Source organism: Pezoporus flaviventris, unplaced genomic scaffold (genome assembly GCF_033815535.1).
Source record: "Pezoporus flaviventris isolate CSIRO_AGI_PZ_B2104156 unplaced genomic scaffold, CSIRO_AGI_Pfla_v1 ptg000006l, whole genome shotgun sequence".
NCBI lineage: Eukaryota > Metazoa > Chordata > Aves > Psittaciformes > Psittacidae > Pezoporus > Pezoporus flaviventris.
The window spans coordinates 9,545,272-9,565,412 of NW_026892554.1; the positions used below are offsets into that span (position 1 = coordinate 9,545,272).

General features: G+C 39.2%; 1 long non-coding RNA gene across 1 annotated transcript; it reads right to left on the minus strand.

Annotated features, from left to right (window-relative positions):
* Positions 1–4,966: 4,966 nt before the first annotated feature.
* On the minus strand, positions 4,967–18,010 carry LOC133265683 (uncharacterized). Its single transcript, XR_009742071.1, has 3 exons — positions 17,865–18,010; positions 6,601–6,801; positions 4,967–5,171 (listed from the first exon to the last, which is right to left on the minus strand). It is a non-coding gene; the product is annotated as an uncharacterized LOC133265683 (long non-coding RNA).
* Between the last annotated feature and the right edge of the window lie 2,131 nt (positions 18,011–20,141).

The window sequence follows — 20,141 nt, forward strand, 5'->3', positions numbered from 1 at the left end:
AGCTAGAGTCAAGGAAGACAGCCACACAGATCTGATAAAATATAATAATAATAATAAAAGAAATCTACAAGAAACAATTGCAATTTTACAATTTGTCTACAAGAAAAACACAAAGAAGGAGATAAATGCATTGTGGAACTCTTTGCAGACTTGAACTACTTTTGGCTCTCATTATATTTTTACACTATGCCTTAAAAGGAGGCATTGATGTGATTTCTATAGCTAACTCATATTGGAAGGCTTGGGGAAGTTGGCTGTTCCGATTTTCTGAACCCACAGAAATGCAATATTTAGTAACAGCATGTGACAATTGCCTTGGCAGCATTTCCAGAAACTGCAAACACAATCATACCCCACCCTTTGTGTTGTACAACACACACAGCCCTCCGATCCCAAGTGGGGAGAAAAAGGAGATCAGAGAGAACTGTAAGGACTGATCCTGTGCCCAGTGGAGGCAGCGAGGATTTTGCCACTGAGTGACATGAAATAGAATCACTAATTGGGTTACCTGCAAGAAAGAGGATGAGAGTTGTTAAAAAGAAAGGTGGGATGAAATAAAAAACACAGCACTGATGAAACAGTAACCATAACACAATCACAGGTAATTTGTGCCCTAAATGAGAAACAGAGGCAGGGACATAAATCTTCAAAGCGCTGTGCGAAACATTAGATGTGCACCTTATTAAAGATGAGGGGATTTGTGTCTCTAATTTGGCCTGAAGTGCACAAAACGTCCTATCCTCAAATATTTCTGCAAGTACATTTTTCAAGTTCTCAGCAAGGGGAAAAAGAGAAGGAGTACTGATTATGTGGCCTGGGGTGAAATGAGCCATTCATCAATAAATACAGCAGCGGCAGGAAAAGCAATAAGGTTAGCCAAAACAGGGCATAACCAGCAAGTAAAAAGATAGAAAAAGGCAGAAAAGGTGATAGTAAGGATACAGAGTTAACCCAAGACAATATGAGTGATAAATAGGGGGAGGCACAGACTGTGAAAAAGGAAAGTGCCATCCTCAGCAGTGACACACTAACACATATTTTCAGGATGGATGGACTCAGGGATCAGGTGAAACCAAAGGAGCAGCTGTATGTGTATGCTCCTGACCAAACAGACAGGCTTTGTAGAGATGTCAAATGAATATTATGTCCCAGTATCAACAGGGGTGGACAGATGACTGATTCCCAAAATAGGACTATCTTCTTCCAGGAGAAGAAACTGAAATGCTGTGGGAACTTCAACTCATACACAGTTGCAGGTACTGTTTTATTCTAAAAAGTTAAACAAAATCCTAAATTCTCAACAAGAAAGAAATTACATTCCAAGCTTGTCATAAATTAAGCTGGAGAAGCAAATAGATATTTAGATTGCTGATTAGACATGGACACACCTAAAATGAGAGGAGTAGTGAAGTATGAAGATGCTCCTTTTATCCTTGAGCCATATCCCTGATTAAGACAGACATATCACACTCACTTCAGAGACCTTCTTTTACCAAGCAAGAAAAATAGATCAACCCCTACCTTATTGAAGAAAGTAAGGTTCTAATAAAAAGCCAAGTTCAAATCTTCTTTTTTTTCTTGACTCACCAGTCAACCTCAACATCTAGGCTACCAAAACAGACAGCCCCCAACTTGCTAACATGGCAGTGATGAGAGAAGGGGACTTTGAACAGCTCCCACTTGATGTAATCAGCATCTGGAAACCACCACCACCCAAGGAGTGGATTCAGTGCTGATTTGAAGAAGTGGCATGTAGGTTTCCAAGAAACGTCTATTAACTTCCATGTAAAATAAAGAGGCAGGCAGACCCTTTTCTAACTGGCACAGTTGGAGTCTGGCAGCAGGTGAACAGGCTACACACTTCAAGAAGGGGAAAGGGGGAAACTAAAGGGCACAGCAAACCACCGAGAGCAAACCATGCCTACATACTAACAGTAAGAAAAGGATCTCCAGAGCTGGACTGATTTTCACCTGTTGTGCTGCTGGAAGAAAAGCAGCTCTCCGAATGGGAAAGCACCACCAGTGTGGGTGTCACTTGGTAAAAGAGAAGCTAGGAAACGAATATGTCTGACCTTTGTTAACAAGTGAGGTCAGATGGAGTTTAATAAAAGATGAGGTCATAAACCTGCTGGAGAAATGGCCTGATAAAAATAGCTTCAAATGGTTTAAGAAAGCAAATTTTCTCACAAATGTAATGAGATATTTTATTTTTAAACTAGACAATTGCTTGAACACGTAAAAGTAAAGCCATAAGCACAATGCTCGGTTTCAAAAGATACATGGATTTACTGTAAAGACAAGAACTGGGAGAGAAGAAGGATTCCATCTCTGGAGTTGGTGGAATGAAAGAAAGCTGTTTCCAACTGCTAAATGTACAGTTCAAAAGGAAAATTCAATGTGCATGCAGTATGAAAGCATGAAAGGACCACATCAGAGAGCTCATAAAATAAAATTCTCCTGTTGCTGAGGAAGTTTGAGGTTGGGTCCCACAGTCAAATACAGCTAACCCCTCCTGGGCACACCAACCTCTCCGCTTTCCCAGGGATCAGCTGGAACAGTTGCCTCACTTTCTGACTGAAAAAATTGAACTTGGGAGACAGACAGAAAAGTCCCCCCAGGGCTTCTCTAAGTCACAGATCTCTCAGGTGACGTTCTGAAAATGAAGGGAAATCCACACATTTATATGAAAAGCAGAAGTACAGGAATATATTTAGGACACAGTAAGGAATATCGAGAAGGAAAAATAGAAATTCATGGGGAAAAAAATGGGTTTCCTTAGGTTTAGCTGATATCAAAACACAGACTTGCATTTTCATCACCAATTCAATGTACAAATTTGAGAGAAATGTAAGCAAATAGTTTTTACAGCATAGCATATCTTACAACACCTTTTTCAACTGTTTTCATTGTAGTGCAGAAAACTCCACAGGCTCTGATGGAGAACAGGTTCACCTCTCAGGTTACTATAAATGAGAAAAAAAGAAAAAGTCACTGTTTCAAACACCTTGGAGTCCAAGAAAGAAGACAAACAGGCAAACATCAGGAGCACAAACAGATGCACCAAGCAGAATTACTTCCCCACAGTAATGAAGCAGGTTGCACCTCTCCCATTCCAAAGACCAAAAACTCCTAACTTCCACCACAGGAACCTGCCACTTCCATTAGAACAAAGAGACATTCTTGACATGCTCTGTATTATTCATAATGTCAGATTAGAAAGCTTCTGGTAAAAGACATGCATACTATTTGTCTGAAAGATCCCTCAGAGACTTGAGTGCTGACTAGAGGATATCCCTGCACACAGCACTCAGCATTGGCACATACCTGGCAGACTAAAACGGGTGGAAAAGCAAACAACACAGAGAAAAGGACCCCACTCAAATGTGCTTTGTCTGGTTAAGGCTCAGATGTGAATTCATGCAGTTCTGAGACAGGAGTGCAAACATCTGTTCGACACAACAGGCTTGACTGACAGCAGGCAGCTTCTTTAAACTGTTCCAACAGCGCAAAACAGTTCTGAGACAGGATTCAACTCTTCAGGGAGAATTCCCCAAGGGTGGAGAAACCATCACACGACATGTCAGTGTCAGATCAGCAATTCACTAGTCCTTGTCTGGCTATGGGTACAGGAGGGTTATAGCAACAGGCAACACTTCAGTATGTGAACAATATCTCAAACAGCTACAAATACATTACACCAGCTTTTAATCAGCTTTGTTCTTATACCAGGATGAGGCTTGGCCTTTATTTAGTTGAGTATAAAATGGCTTGCAGCAATTTTTTCCTTCTATACTTGCTTGTGCCAGGGAGTCTGAACTGCAGCTAGAGTAGATATTAATGTAGTACAGTGTAAGCATGACCTTTAGACAGGCTGCACCTATTATTAACAACAATTTGTGAACATTTTGAAGCTCAGGATGTGTGCTGGAAGAACTCTCAACATCTGGATTTGTCTGAGTCCCAACATCACCAAGGTCTCAGCCACTGGGATTTTCACAAAGCAGCTGCAAAATACTCTCTGCCTGCCCTCCAGCTACTGCGACTCTGAGGACTGGGTCTGGCAGCACAGAAGAGGCAATGTGTCCTCACAAAAATGTGCTGTAATTATGAGAAATCACTCTCAAGGTAGCGACATAAGAGAAACAGGAGACATGCAGGACAACAGCGAGTTTCAGGACCACATGTAGACATTCATCAGGATAAGGAGCGAGCTTCAATGTTAGTACAGAAAAAAAAACCAAAATAGTCAGTTTATAGCAAGAAGAGAGTTCAGCTCCTATAATGAACTTCATAATAGGTTTCAGGTTATAGTCATTAAGGATGGGTGAACAGCTTTTGATATTGGCCATTACACACATCTTGCCATATGAAGTTTCTCATCTCACATGTTCCTGTTTCAGGGATACATGCCAATAAGTTGTGGCACACATCTTCATAATCCATCTTGCTTTCAAGCACACCTGAAAGGCCAGTAAAGCTAAAATTAAACCTAAAGAATACAGAATCAGCCATTCTTAGTTCAAATTTTCCCTGCCAAATCTGTGTCTAAAGCTAATGTGTCCACCAACATCTGTTAAATCTCTGGCATTAAAAACGCTTCTGCAATTTTTATTACTAACATTTGAAAAATCAGTGACAGGGAACCAGGCGCTTTAATTTACCCATGAATGCAAGTAATGGCCAACAACATGAAGTTAATTCAAGCTTAATCTTAAGGGAGACATTTATATGGAAAAGAACAAAAAATTTAAATCTTAAATTACTTACGCTTACCAGTGAGGGAATACAGTTTAAAAATGGTTAAGAATGAGACTGAAAAATATTCTGACTACTATGAGGCATTCAAAACATTTTTTTTTCAGAGACACAAGCTCAACTCTAACTTGCAATAAGCAAAAAACAAAATCCCAACAGACAACTGGCTGCACAAGGAAACTAGTAAAATATATAGGATAACTTCCCTTGTCAGCCATGCTGTAAAGCACGAAGGTGGCTCCTAGCTTTCAACCAAGGGGGAAGGCCACAAAGCTGCTGCCCATGTAGCATGGTTTGCCCTAGCAGACAGTACTGTCAGATGAGGCACAAGTCCCCACGCAGCTGCTGAAGGCTGAACTTCCAGAGGAGATGAACATCATGCCACAGTAAAGGCCCCACACCTTTTCAGTGCCCACCTGCAAGAAAGTATTTTGAAAATGAAGGCAACAGTATTTGCCATTAGGATCAGCAATTAAATATAAGATGAAGCTGGTGCTGCCCAGTCTATTTGCTTTAAAAATCACCAATAGTGACCCACAGCAAGAGCAGGTTTGCATACTTAGCTACATTTAATTTCATGTTTCCTTACCTGTTCTTTTCTTCTATGACTATTACTAATTACCTCCTTGAGCATATTCTTGGCAGGATAATGTTTTTGTCTTATTGCTCATCTTCTTTTGGCCAAGAAATACCACAGTAAATTCCTAACAGCCTTTCTTGAGACATCTCCCCACTACCAACAGATTCCTGCCATCTTTCAGCCTAAGCAGACTTCCTTGCAAGCCTTAGGAAGAAAAGGCAAAGCAGGATAACGAAGAGAAACAGAAACAAAACATTTTCAACAGAAGTAGCAGAAGAAAACTTGACAAGATGAAGTGAACTCCTTTTATGTGAGGGGTAAAATGCTCCTACAAAACAAGCAAATCCACTTCTCCTTAAATAAGCCTTGGTAAATGCATAATATGAGATACAATTTAGAAACACAGACCACCTGAAAAATAAGTATTTAAGTCACCAGGACCTATTGATTTCTTGCTAGAGTCTCAGTTCTGCAGGTGTAATGGAACTGAAACTACATTTCCTCAAAAGGCCAATGCTAAAATGTAGATCCTTTCATGACGATCTGGACTTGATCAAACCCTGCAAAACACCTGGCATGGCTGAAAATGCTGACTGCTTGGTTGGTTTTTGCCACTATGATGCAACACAAGTGTTTTCTAAGCATAGCTTAGTGTGCTGTTTCCAAAAGACCCTTTGTTTCAATGAAAATACAGAACAGATTAAAATAAAGTAGAAAAATAATTTCCTATGCCATTTGAAAGCTATTCTGATCCTTGCTATTTACCTCAACAGTTAAGGCAGCTGTTCTAATTGTCTGGGAGAAGACACTTTTGTGTGTGTTTTACTCTGTATGAGGTTTTAGGTTTTGAGGATTTGGTTTGTTTCCAAACAAGTTTTTCCTTAAAAGCTGATCTGGTTGGTTCATTGTGCCAGAAAGGTACAGCGCAAGACAGAACTATTAATCACAAGGCACTACAGTTTCATCCTGTTTTAGGATGCAGACAAGAAACATCATAACAATCCTCAGAGTCAGTTTATCAAAGGATCATTTATTCTAACATACATTTTAACATCAATTACTGAACATAATTTCATCCTAATTTCAACTTCATTTGAATCATAATGCAAAAGCCAGCTCCTCTACCTTGCTATGGGCCTTCTAGCTGCAGAATGAAAGCTGCAAGTAAGTAAGTTTGATTAAACAAACACACCACAAGAGAAGAACAAATACAAAAGGTCCTACATGGGTAATTCCCTGCTGAAGATAGCAAGGGCTGTAATTACCTGGCAGATGATGAAATTTGGCTCAATGGACGATCCCTCCAAGTTTTTGCATATAGCTGGGTAGACAGTTTCCAGGTTACTGGAGTCAGGATTAAAGCAAACTGGAACACCTTCATCTGATATGGCCACGTTACAACTTTCTTGGGTTTTTTACTGATTCAGTGTGGAGCGAGGGCAGCTCATCAAGGTCAGTTCACACAACTGGATTTCGAAGGAACAGATCCTAACATACCCTGGTGGCAATAAAAAAATGAACACTGATTCATAATTCATTTAAGTAAACATTAGTTTAGAAATAAAAATACATTTAACATCTCAATCTAATTACGAAATTGATTAAATGTATGAAGTTTATTATTAAAATCTAGCAAAGTTCCAAATGTATTTCTTAGATTTTGTATTAACACTCACACCCAGGCAAGCTGAAGATATTGCACATAACAGGTTAAAAGTGGCTGAAAGAGGTAAATATTAATTTAGTATAAATTATAGTACCACAGGGAAACATCAAATTCAATATACCCTCTTACACAAACAAGCCAAAAAGAAAAGAAACTAAAACTGCATCACTGAACAGTATAATCTGGAGGTATTGCACAAGTCAGAGTAGGCAGTAATATCAGACCTATATGAATAAAATAATAATAATAGGCAGGAGCTGACCTGTCAGGATTCACTTTAGAAAAATTCACATCAACCAAAACTAGACCATCCTCTGCTCCTTCACCCATAACTATGTGTCGATAGTCTGTCCCGCAGGCACAGTGAGCTACAACAGTGAGCTGACCTCCTGCCACCTACGACAACTAAAACCTCTGAAAGAGAAAGCTCAAACAATCCTGAGGAATTTCCAGGCACGCTTTCAAAAGCTTCAGTGATCAGGCCTTTGGCCTGTTGGCGGTGGTGATTTGCGATTTTAATACCCAAGAGTTACAGCAAATCATTGCTTTTGCTACCTGGCACAAATGCTTATTTACATCCCACTACAAATCAGTGAAAATCATAGAGCATTACACCGAGTGCTGTCTGAAAGAGTAGGAATGCAAAGATAAAATGAAGTACACTTTACGGTGCATTAATATCTATGATCCTGTAGTTAATCCCTTATAACACAGTCTCATGAATTAGATACTGCTTTCCGGTGTACTTGCCAACGAAATTAAGTGTTAATAATAGGCTACTTCACTACTGCCTCTGGTTTAAACCATTGCTGGGAGGCAGAAGGAAGCTTCTATTTTTTTTTTTCATGAATTATAAAATCTGCAAATTATTAGAGTGCAAATTAACAAGTTTCTACTATGTCTAGTTTATGTACATTTAAATCGTATTTTATTGGCTCTTAATTAAATACATATAAGGAACTTCAGTCTGAAACACTATCACACTCTCCCTTCATTATTTTCTCTTCACACTCCTCTTCTGATTTCCCATTTCAAATTGTTTCCTCTGTAATAATTTTAAAACTAGATTTTACTATTCCTACTTAAAACAAGTAAAGGATTTTTCTTATTGCAAGCACTTTAAGATATTAATTTATCCTAATAGAGCTCCTGCTTTGTAAGCATTGTTTTTAAGTACATGACCTGACGTGAAAGGCATACAGAGCTTGTTGTAAACTGTTAAAGGAACTTGCTTCAGAAGCAGGAAAGAGCTCAGATGGGAAGGGAGTTGATGGACTTTTTCGTTTGGAGAAGGAAAGTAGTTTTTTAGCTATAAAAAACATTTTCAAATTAGTTATATACTTTGGATATAGTTTCGTTCAAATTCAACAGACACCTTTGGCTGAAGAAAAGCAATGAAGAGAAAGGCTCAGAAATGCCATAATCATTATATCTGAAACACCTGCACTCTTTCAGGCTAGATTGACAAATAGATATTGGTCTCTTTCCTATAATAGAAGGCCTTCCTACAAGGTATCCTAATTTCCCAGACACTCCAAGGACACCTCTAAAACCTCTAAGTAGGGCTAAACTATGTGCCAGGATGCACATGCTAGCATTTCTCCTCTTACTGATTTATTTGGTATGACAATACTTAACCTATTCACTGGGCCAGAGACAGAGCAAGGTGATGAGCGCCCATCATTTTCTTATTCAAGTTGTGTCCCTTCAGACCTGCTAATGAAACTGCTCATGTACATAATAACTTCCTAAACAACTTAAATAACATGTTTTTACCAATCTGATTCCTTCGTTGAAGATGAATTGAGGATTGGCTGCATGAGGAGCTCCTCCAGCAGCTCTAAAAAGGGACTAATGTCCAGGCAGGGAAAAGGGACAAGCAGCTGGAAGCAATAACATTTTCAACCAGCAGAGTTGCATCTGCAGGAGGATGTTCAAGGATGTTCACCTGCAGCATAGGCATCACTCCACCGATCAGCAGCTAAAGGGAGAGCACTTGGAGATACATAATCTATTTCCAGGCCTTGTCCTAATTAATGCATACTTTATTTTCTGAAAGAGCAACGGCTAAGTTGGGAAAATCTGTACGTCACAGCTGGTTTTTTTTTCCTTGCATTTCATGGAATTGTTTTTTTAAGGCTGGAGAAGATAAGTTATTTCATGAATTAAAGCATTCTTCTATTCCTAAATTATCTATAAACAGACTGTTTTTTATAAACTCATGGATTATTCATGACTAAAAATCCTGTATTCAAATATATTACTGCCTACAGTCTGTTTGTTTACTACATGCTGCTTTTACAGCTTCAACTATTTATGTCATATATGATTGCAAATCACATGGTATTGTTTCCGATCCAGGGCTGGATGAATGAAAATTTTGTAACGGAGAAGAAAAATGAGAGATTTGACAATGAAGATGAAGCATTTTCAGAACCCACCTTTCAGAGAAACTGTACACTTGAAGTCTCATATATGCAAATATAACTCAAGAGAAAACTAAGGTAGAGTAAGAAATCCTCAGTCATTCAGACAGCAAATTATTTCAATTTTTTCAGTATTTGAGTCCAACAATTTTGCTTCTTTCTAGCCAGGAACACATATGTTGAAGCAAGCATAGTAAAGCCTAGGTCCCTAGAGCTCAAATTTAAACAACAAAAATAAAATGGAGACTGAAATGGGAAAACTGCAATCTGTTCTTGGTTTGTAGAAGCTTCTGTTCAATTCATTTACTGAACAGTGAATCTTCTGCACTACAGCATTAATGAGAATAGATACAAAAAGCTTTCAAACTTAAACAAAGAAATGGCTGCTACTTTAGGGTATTTTCAAGCATTTTCCAGAGATTAACGTATAAGGCAGATGCTAGAATACCAGCACACAATACTTTAATTTAGTTCAGTATCTCTGCAGGCAGTGGCTTCTCTATTACAGCTAGTTCCCAGAACACAAGCTAATGTTATTGCAGGGCACTTTTAGATTAAAATCCCCAAATAAGCTGTTAGACTTTACACACATCAATCTTTTGTAAGTACAATAAGGCAGACTTAATTGGTTTTACTTTCATTTTCTAACAAATGTTATTATAAAAAAAAAAGCTTTTTAAAAAAAAAAAAAGACCCATGAAAAGGATTAGAAAGCAATTCCATAAGCGATAAAATAGGGGCAGAGAGTTATTATGGAGGAATGTCAGCAAGTGCATAGCTAAGGTTGTTTACTCAATGCCAAATAATCATCTTTGGAAGCTGAAATAATAAACTTACAGTTTCAAATTAAGGACTGCAAGAAATTGAGGAGTTACTGAAGCAGCAGAGGAAATTGAAAATAAACCCCCAAAACTCCAAAACCAAATATGAAATAAACCTACATAACAAATATTAACATGATGACGAATGTTTTCTCTAAGCCAGTAAGAATGAATAATGCCTGGCGAATAACTTGGCTAGCCTGATCTGCAAAGCTTAGAATGGGACCCAGCTTCACGGTAACTGAAGCATTTGAACACATGGTGCCAGTTTGAACCCCAGTTAGGCCTGAAAAAACATTTACAAGCTGGTCTTCTGTTGGCTTTCTGTGAACACCTTATTCTAGAATTTCTAGAGTTGAATTTCTAGAGTTAGAAAGGATGCATGACAATGTGGATGGAGTGAGCACGGAGAACATTCGATCTTATTTAAAGCTGCGTAATTATTCAAGGCTATTTTACACAGAGCTTTATCCTGTTGTACTGCTAATGCTCAGTATGGTCTCTATTTGTAATGATACTCACACATCTACATATACTTCAGTTCAAAGCCTTAACTACTTCAACTAAGGAAGGTCTGTCCCCTCTTAGTGACCTGTCCTTTCCCCCAAAACAGCAAACAGTACATAGGCAGATATATGCATGCAGACCGAGCTAGGCTGCAGTTCTGTTAGAATTGTTTTACCCTTTTCCTGTGTTTCACAGTCAGTTACAACTTTCTGAGAACATTTTCAAATGGAAAAATATTAATTAAAAAAATTAGAAAACCAAACAACCACCAAAACAAACAACCAGCAACAGAAATCCAACCAAAGCCACCAAAAATAAAACCATAAAATATCTACCTATCTATTTCAACATCTTTGTACCCGAAGGTTTCCAAGCTCTCTGGCAGGACTGCTGGTCAGGTCCAGGAAGTGCACACAGTACCTGAAAATCTGAGCTTTTACTTTAATAAAAAGTTACTATAAAATCCTGTTCCACCTAATTGTAGACTTCAGGCTCAATGTGGAACAAATTAACATAGCTCTGTAACTTATTGGACATCTGAACTCCCAGTGACCTGTTGTTTCAAGAGTGAAATTTTCTGCACTCAGAAAACAGAAGTTAAATTCAGAGTGCTTCATTTGTCTGTGGCCACTCTGTATCTGAAACTCTCTCAGTATTTTATTTTGCACCTTACAGGGGCTAACATAACTCTTTCTCACCGACTTGTGTGTCCCTGGCATGGTCCTCTCCCCAGCCCAAGTGGGTTGCCTCCTCCTTCTCCTCCTCACAGAGCTTACAAAGATGTCCGAGCACACTCTTCCTCCCCCTTTGGCAGTTTTGCTGGCTCTAATTTCCACAGCAGGAAACTCACCTCACTAATAAATCAAAGAGCTCTGGGAGAGGTGACTCATCACCTTCCTGTAAGTAGTTAAAATAAAAGTGGACTGTGGTCATTTCTGTGGGCACCACTGCTCTTTTCTTTAAGCTTGACTCCCCCACCCCCATGCTGCACATTTTATCATCTCCCTGAGTTATTTTCAGCTTTTAGTACAGCTTATTAAATCTTCTCTGCTTGCCTTTGTCATGTCATTTGATCCTGCTCTCCTCCCTCCCCACGTGCTGCATTCACTGGTCATCTGTGTCATTAGAGTCTCTTCCTTTATTACTATCTTACCAGGGGTCACATCGCAGAAAAGAATGTCACCTGGAAAAACCCTCTATTCAGTTGACCAGATTTGAATGTTTTACGCAATAAAACCCAAACAGCCCCAAAATATAATGAATTTTTTTCCCAACCTTGTGGCAGAAATACAGATGCTTCCAAACGTGTACCTGTCACCTCCAAAGTGCATTTTGATCATATCAAAGATATCTATAGCAAACTGTCAGGCCTGCAACATTACATACATGTGCATATGCGTTTTAGGACCAAACTGTAATTCAGCTATGGGAACAGAACTGCTTTTGGTCATGTTATAGGCACAGGGCTGTAGCATCCAGCCCTTGAGACTTTCAGAAAAGGTTGTATAGCAGGCGAGAGGGCCTGTTTCTGTTTTACAGGCACAACAAAAGAGCTCTGAAAATGCAGTTATGTTTATGAAAAAATAATTTCCAGATTTAAAATAGAAAGCAACTTTTTTTTTTGATGCAACAAACCAGCAAATTTAACAAACCATCATGATCCTTTATTGACAATACAGACTCCGGAGCTGCTTCACTGTTTAATGGCCAAATTCTGTCAGAGTTAAGCTCTGCTACTACAATACCATCTGTTAGTGAAGATATACCACACAAATTCCCCAGCAGCTTAGCAGAGCTGTGTCCAAGCACAAAGTCCTGCACTGGTGGGTTCCCAAGCAGAGTGCAGTCGAAGTTTGCACCAAGCTGCATACAGGAACATGAACGCATCTTCTCATGGCCAGACTTGGAAGAGGAACAGCATTAGTTTATTTCCAGAATCTAGAACCTATGTTGAAGGATAACCAAACAAGACTCCAGCATATAAAAAGGGAAATTTACAACAGCACAGCAGAGATTTTCTGTTTATTTGCTTTTACTGAACTGAGATCAGTATTTTGAAGTTGAAACACTGTTTTTCAGTGAGTGAAAGCCAAGCCAGACAGAAGATTTCTAAACGATAGAAATTATGGGCCAAATCCTTAACTCTTTGTCTGTAGCATCCAGGAAAGTGAAAGATCCAGCCAGGGCTTGAGCCTCACCTTACTCAGTTTCGCCAGCACACTGTTGTCACCCTTAAGACACCCTTAGTTGTCTCTGTTCCCAAACAGGAAGCATGACTGCACTGCACATAATGGTCTCAAGAGATTTGGTGCTTTCCAGTAGCCACAGGACATCAGCTAAAGAAGCCCAGGAACTGTACGAGCTGCCATGGGAATGACTTGTGTCCCCAGAGTCAAGAACATAGAAGAGCAATATGAAAGTACACCTGTGCCCTTCATCACACAGTGCCAACTCCCTGTTCAACTCAGAATCTGTCTCTTGGCCTCCAATCCTGACACTGTTGCTCCATTCAGGTTTACTCTACTCTGGGGATTTAGCCAGCCCTCTAATATTTCTTTGATTTGGGATTTTAAAGCAATCCCTTCCATCTTTCCTGATTTGTAGGGTTTATATTATTTATCTTTTCCATTTGATTAACTAGCTGAAAAATCGATGCCAGTGCATTTTATCATCTTCTCAGAGGAGCTCTCTGTTGTACTGTGCTGCTATTTTAGGAACTAAGGCAGTTTGTGAATCTATACAAGTAGTTTGGCAACCTGCTCTTTCTTCCTTTGCCCTCTCCTTTGTTTTGGACACAACACAGGAATCTTTCTGTGGCTCTGCATGGTGAAAATTGATATAAACCAGCTTTTGTCAATTTTATATACTTTTTTTTTTTCTGTGAAGAAAGTTAATACCATGGAAAAAAAACTGGTCAGGAGGATCAAATGTTTACGCAGGACGTCATGCTGCTTTAGTGTGCCAACTCCCCAAGAGTCTACAAGGAAGCCAGCCAGACGGGCTCTGAAGCCTGCACCCTGACCCCAGTGACCTCTTAATTTTTTAACGTTTATCTAGCCCCATCCCAGCAGTACTTGCATTGAAACTGATCCCCCTGCTCCTGGATTTTTGGCAGAAGGAGACTTCCTTCATATGGAAAAGTGTTTAATACCAATTTAATGGTCTGTCTAGCCACTGTAAACCCCCAACCCCCTTCCCAAGTCTCCCACTGGCAAGAAACAGTGAAATAATATGCTTGAAATAGCCCTAATTCTTCTCCTCAGCATGGTAGTTGTTTTTCTAATAAGCAATTTTTTGAGAAAGCCATAGAATAGAAACTAGCAGCTACAGAGCTGAATGACATCTGTAATACGTTCCTTTTTCTTTTTCATTAAATTATTTTTTCATTATCTTCTCACTTATACATTTGCATGGTCAGAAATGGGTGCCCACAGAACTACAAAAGGTTTCCATTTTAAGTCATCAGATTTGTTAGAACCAGAAAAAAAAAAAAAAAAAAATCAGATTAATGCAAATCCACTTTTCATGTAAAAAAAAAAAGTCTAAGTCGTAAAAAAGAGCTTCTTGGTACAATGCCAACAAAAATCCTAACAAAGAAGTTAATAAAAAGGAAATTGAAAGGTGGCATAGTTTTCCTAAGGCAATCTGGTTTGCTACTGTAAAGAAGGTGTGGGTTCAAAGGAAGCTGGGACTACCCTTTGAGATAAGGAAAGGTTTGAACCTTTGCAGCAAGGATGGCTGTGTCAGGGACACAGCATAGTCTCATGCATCCCCTAGTGTCGGGATGGGGAGAATTTCAGCTGTGGAGCAAAATGGCAGGCCAGAACCAAGTAACAGATGCAACAAGCTTGGCACCACACAGATATTTTAAGAGCTCTAACATCCTTTTCATTAAGTCACCACATTAAAACAACATACCCTTAGGAACTTTGGGGAGTCAGTAACAAAACTTGTTACAATAGTGATTTGATTTGCTTTCTATCTTTAAAGAAAATAAAACTATTCCTCCAAATCTATACTCCTTTAGAGGTGAAAAGCCCATGAGTATCCACCACTTCCCATGCCTTAAGAAGAAATGCCAGAAAAGTTCATCTGAGAAAACATGAAGAAATGTTCCAGTCTGCAGTTTACACATACTCCCATTTGGACTTAAACCACTTAATTTTCCAGGAAGAAGGAGGCACATGATATAAGGACATTGAACAAAACCCCATAGTTTAACGGCGACAAGATCCACTATGTTGTGATGAAATGCCACAGGGCAACAATTTGCAGAGCACTGTGAAGGATTCAATGTCCTGCACTGCTGCAGAGGGTAATCTCCTTTACCTCTATGCAGCAATACAACATATGGAAAACAATGGAAGCCATTCATATGTATTCTGTTTATAACATTATTCAAATTAACTTTTTTTTGAGTGAATAAAAATGCCCAAAAAACTTATCTAGAGTGACTGCTGTTTTTACACATACAACTATATTCCAATAGCTTCAAAAGCCATAGAATCTCATGCTGCCAAATAACAGCTAAGGAGCTACTAGGCAGGATCTCAGACAAAGGCTTACAATTCCCATCACCTCCTGTATTGCCACTCCACTAACAGCTACAGCACCTCCCTGCAGCTGAAAAAGAAACAAACCAAAAAACATCAGGTCGACAAGACCAAACGGTTGCACTCCAAAAATATTATCATATTGTGCCACTTTTTCAGCTCTTTGGGAGTGGGCAAGAAGGAGAAGTACCATATCAGCCTGTTCCATAGCAGTACTAGGGCAGATGTCCAGCCCACTGGACTTCAAGTCTGAGACAGCGATCAAAAGAAATGTTATTCACTTTCATATGGCTGCCAGAAAGGTGAACATTTTCAAAAGCAGAGAAATCAGAGAGATAGGAAAGGGAGGAGAGCATAAAGAAGCATAAGTACAAGTACAGATGGAGCTTTCCTGGACTTTCTGATGTCTCCAGAAGACACATTGTGCACAGCCCTGAGGAAGGCCCATTTCACTGCAAGATCCGCTGCTCTATCTCATGGTTTTAAGCTCTCAAAGAGTGCCAACACATTACAAACTTTCAGGAAGGAATTCTGACTTTATTTCTTTGGCAACAAACAATATGCTCATCCCCAATTCCCTTTCTACATATCACATGGTGGCACAGCCCTGGAATTATGTCTCAACACACCATATGTGCTGTTAAACATGGCCCAGCTCCCACACTCTGTAACCACAAAGAATCTAAGGAGATGAGTGAGGGGCCTTTTCTGAAAAATGCCTCCAAATGATCAAAGAAAAACAGAAAATAAACAGGTTATGATACATCATGGTGGAAATTATCTGAGACTATGAAAATATCCAATCAACTCTAGTTGTGCAACTGTGCTTTTTGGAATTTCTCTAAATTCATTGAATTAGGCAACTAATGAAATAGGAGGAAGGGGGTGAAACATTATGCTTGAGGGTGGTTTGGAAGTTTATAGAGAAAAAATGTGTAATTACTTATTCTATGTTTGTTCAATACTTCTGAAATGTGGTTATGGTACTATGTAGTCATAACTACTATGCTTGCTTCTTTGGGGTCTTACAATTTAGCTTATAAATTGTTCAGCTGGACAGTTTTCCTCACTCCCATCCTTTCACTGTTAAGTGCTCTTTTCTTACCCCTAGAGATCAAAGAGATGTTTCTGTGGTTTGCTGTTCCATCCACATTCCCTCTCCCTCCTCTCTTCCTTCCTTCCTCTGCCCTCACTACAGCACATCACCCAGCAGCCTCAGGCATGAATCAGTCACAGAACACACACAATCACATACACACACACACACAAGCCCTCAGCTGTGACAGTGTTCGGATGAACTCATGGAGACTGTGTCCTGCTCTGGACATTACCTTGTACTTCAACAGCTCCCTGGCTCTCACTTTTGGTGCACTGAGTTCACTACGAGTTCACTGCTAGCTTGGTAATTGGTGCCTGCGTGTTCATCTAATTTAAAGGTTCGACTTTGATCCTGAGTCAAATCAAGCATCTTTGAGTATTTGATAAAATGGGTAAGAATGAGCCTAGCAGGTAAATGATAATTTAGGGGAAAGTCTCCAGATTCCTTTTGTCGACTCCGCTACCACCTCTTTTCCACACTACCTTGGCAAGCCTGAAGCTACTTGTTTGATCAGGGCAACAGTTTTGTTTTCCAAACCAGAGGATTCTGGTGCAGCTGGGCAATAAGAGGACAGACTGAATTTTGCAGGGGCCTCAAATACAAAAACCACTTCACAGAGTGGAATATCCTCCCATTAGGCTAATTCAGGGAAAGTTTTACCAAACACTTTAAAATAAGTGAGTTATAGCTTACTTGCTGGCATGTTACTGGATAGTGGTCAGTTGAAAGCTTGGATGAAGACCAGCTACAGCAGATCATGACTGATGTCACCTATTGCTTGTTTTTCTTTACCCCATCACACAAATCAGTCTTTCACAGTTACAAGTTTCCAACAAAACAGACTTGCACGCTTAGAGGTTTCCTCACAAGCATTTGCTTTTCATATATTAATATCTTCTCTACTGTTCTGCCTATGAAGATAGCCAGCCAAAAAATAACTTACCATCTAAGCAAACCTGCATTGATATTTGTATGCTTTTTCAGGCAAGATGAACGATTTTGTGCACTATTCCGTAAATAATCCTTGCACACAGTGCATTGCTGTATTGAATATTTAGATTCCTAGCTATTCTGACTGGACTCTCAGATACATGGCATGTTATGGGCTTCCTCAGAGAATAAGCAGAACCGTCATCTCCACTGTGAATATTCACAGCTATATATTTCAAATTCACTGTCACAAGTCTGTTATATAAAACACTGCTAAATGTGCTGTCAAAGTAAACAGCCCTGTCAATATCTTCCCTTGCATTTATCTATGCAAAATAAATTTTGAGGAAGGAAACAAAGGAACAGAGTTAAGCTCAGATAACAGTTTAAAATACATATTTTAAATCTTAATTTATTTTTTTAGCTTTGTATTAAAAACACCAGAAAACTACAGTATGTGTGAAAACAAAGACAAATAAGTCAGACTACTATGAATAAATCAACAACCGAGTGTGTATAAACATCACCTCTCAGCCTGTGTGGAGAATACATAACTATACTCGACATGAAGAGGCATGTTGAGAATGCACTGTCACTTCCACAGGAAGCCCCCCAATTCCTGCTTCAGGATTTTTCATTCTACAGTATGTGTGGATGGCATTATCCTGCTTTTCAGCTTGCTGGAAATTGATTACAGCATATTATTACTTCACTGTTAATAAAGGCCACAGTACAGGAGCACTGCCAACATCTATTTTCAGTTGGGCAAAATAGGTCTTAATTACAAACACATGAGCTAAAGAAAAAATAGGGGAGAAAAAAAATACTGTCAAGGGACAGGTTTATTTTCCTAAAGGAACATCTGTTACTAACACATCTCATGAAAATACATACATTAAACTGTAAGTCCGAAACAGAACCTGCCTTCAAACACTGCTCGATAAAAGTTTAAGATCCCTGGTAAATCTCTTTAAAACCCACAGCAACCCATAGGCTTGAAGAGAACCATTTCCTCTGTATACAGTGCAGCTCTTCAGAACTGCAGCCATTTGGCAGCGAGTTTGCAAAGCCACAAAAGGATGGGAATTAGCCATGTCAGCATCTTCCCTGGCTGCAGAAGGTAGCTCAGTCCTTCACTCTGCCAAAAACCAGTTGTAAAAGTCAGTGTGACAGCCTAGAGGAAGGTAATCCTCGCCAGCTGTTTCCAGCCGAAGCCAACCGCATTGGTAGCACAGCGAGCACCAACATGCATTGACTAAGCAGCTACCTGAGAAGTGGTAAGATGAAGTCTGATTCTAGGATCAATAAAATTCCAGGATGCTGACAATGCTTAGTTCACTTCAGCTAGCTGATTCAATAAAGACTGTTGCAGTGTGCTGGCCACACATGGCAGCAGGTTATTAAGGACTTCACTACTGGGAATGAGAAATTCTGATCAATCCATCACCTTTAGAGAGTGAAGGAAAAGACTAAGTATTCTTACACAGAACTGCTAACTAGAGTAGCACAGCCTAAATGGATTTCAAACCTTCATTAATAACCAGATTTTATTAATAAGTAGGCAAAAAAAGGTGGTGTTTTTTCCCTTCTCTTCAGAGTGTCTCAGCTAATACCTACCCACACATGCTATGAGGCACGTGCAGCCTGCAGAGAAATACTGACTGAGGCACAGTTCACCAGTAATTCACACCATGTTCAGTTAACTGTGGGGGAGGTGGGGATTGGGACCAAACAACCTGTCTTGTCTTTCGAGTGCTTTGGCTGATAGCAACTTTAAGAATGTCAGATCTGCTCTTACTTGTTCATCTTAATTTCTTCCTTTACACATACTGCAACAACAAAAGAGTCCTGTAACATATGTGTAGAAATGATGAAGGCTTACAGCTGTCATCTAAATATTTTTATTGAAACTATAATTAACTGTTTCTAAGAGCTTGGCTTTACTACAAAGGCAGTAAGTCAGAATAAGAGTATTAAGTTTCCTCTGTTATCAATCAGCAATTTCTGTTCTACTGCCGCAAAGTGTGCCTTTAAGGCACCCTCTCCACTTACTGCTGTTTTGCTCAAGGGAAAAAGTGATGGCTTTTTCTTATGCTATACACCATTAAACAACACAGCTTAAGCTACATGCTTATGCTATACTAAATGCACCATTTTGCTAATCTACAGAGATAACTACATTTAATTATGTTAATAATTGTGGTTTACCATGGTGCCAAAATTTACCTCTTAGCTTGTTAGACCTACAATTTAATTAGTAGGAGTGAATACAATCTTAAATGAGTGATATTATCTGAACAATTATTTAAGGGGTTTTGCAGTTGTTGCTGTACAACCTAAATAAACTGAGTTACTTTCACTGCACTAGTGAAAACTGAAGCTGTAGCCCAGACACTAGTGGCATTGAGTAGATCTCTTTGGATTCACTGACATCAGTCTTGAGGGCCAGCTACAACGATGTATTTTGAGAACATTCAAGTTTCCTAGAAGTTTAGTTTTATCTGATTTGTGCTAAATCCACATTAGTCCTTAGATCCCAGCCTAGAACCTTATATTTACTAACACTTACTCTCACCTTGAGTTTTTTATTTCAGACACAGGACAGACAGAAACCTCTATCAGGTTCTTCTTTCCCTAACATAAGCAAACCCAAATCTCCTTAATTCATTTGAATGCGAAGTAAGTCCTCTTTATCTCAAACATAAAAATGCTAAATCATGCTTGTTGTGCCCTTGCAAACATTACAACCTTACCTTGAGCAAGACCCAATTTTAACAAATTGGTAATCATTATTCATTCGTCTA